Source organism: Capsella rubella, unplaced genomic scaffold (assembly GCF_000375325.1).
Source record: "Capsella rubella cultivar Monte Gargano unplaced genomic scaffold, Caprub1_0 scaffold_5, whole genome shotgun sequence".
Taxonomy (NCBI): domain Eukaryota; kingdom Viridiplantae; phylum Streptophyta; class Magnoliopsida; order Brassicales; family Brassicaceae; genus Capsella; species Capsella rubella.
The window spans coordinates 11,696,182-11,697,711 of NW_006238919.1; positions in this window are offsets into that span (position 1 = coordinate 11,696,182).

The window sequence follows — 1,530 nt, forward strand, 5'->3', positions numbered from 1 at the left end:
ATAGAAACGGTCTCGTGGAACCTTTAACTGCTCAAAGCCTCAAATCAAAAGCCGTCGTCTTTAACTTTGCCTTCTATCTTTTATGATGATGTGTCACCGATTGAAATAAGTGAAGAATGCTTCTTCCCCAAGTATTTGCTTGATACTTTAATCAAAGTATTTTTGCTACTTTACACGTTACACCAATTATATACTAATTTCTTATACAGGAAGATCTTGGTACTTGCTAGTCTTTGCGAATGACACGTGTAGCTCATGCTTCCTTCGGTTTTGTTGAGCTTCGACTTTGAGGACTTCAAATTCCCACCGTTTGACCACCGAGTCACCCACACTAATAAGTATTTATCAAAACTTAGTGTTATATAACAAGACAAATTTGCTAAAGTAATACTTTAGTAATCCATAATCTTATCACATTTAAATGGAATTAGACAGACACAGAGAGAGATATATAAACAACTCTTTTCTCTTTTTTTTTTGTTTCTTTGTTTCTCTTTAATAATTAAAAATATTCACAAGGTGATTAATGCGTTAAACGCTGTAACCTCTTGTCCTCTTTTCTCCCGAGCTTTAAATTACAACGTTACAGTAACTGTTCTGTCGCTAATTCGATATCGTGTAACACACGTACCACTAGCTAACGCATGTCTGTCACTATTGACATTTGGACTGCAGCCACTCAAGCGTTCACTGTAATTGTGTTGTTATTTACAGTTTGTGGATTCGACGATTATCTTTACAAGAATAAAATTACTTTAGAATAAAGTTTAATGTTTCATACTCGATCGATAATATTCGGTCAGGTGAACAAATACGATTACCCAATAATCCCAAACTTGATATATGTATACTTCACTTTCCTAATGTTCTATAAACAAGCGGAACTGGTTGAATTCTAATGCGGGCCTGATGTGATCCGTTTATTTATCACCTCGATCGTTTCCCACTAAACCTTCAATAATCTTTAATTAACAATGACAACTTACAACAATATATGGGGGTAATAACAATGTTCTCAATAATGTTTAGGAAAAAAGATTGTCAGCTACCTGAAATATCGAGGAATACATGGCTACACATACCAAGTATAAAAATGGATACTTAGCAACGTCAAGTATATGTATGGCATGGCGACATGTACGAAGTATATGATGTCATGTGCTCAACACCCTACACATAAAATCTCAGTTTACCGAATGATTTACTCCGGCATTGACCCAGCGTTGACTCATCAGAACAAAAAATCAAAACCGATCGGTTTAACTAACCAAAATTTATGACCCGATCCGGTTTAATTTTCTGAATCAAAATTATTGGGCCTTAATTTAACCAAATATTTTGGCTTTTTTACTCTAAAACCACAATCAAAACTCGCTTTTTAACTTTGTAAAACCTAAAAAAACTCTTCGCTTTCTCCATATCTCTTTTCACCTAGGTTTACGAGAGAAAGAAGAACTTGGTGTGTAATCGTTTGTTCAAAACGTTAACAAGTGTAATATCTTGGATTGGATTCTCGTTCAAATGAGGTAA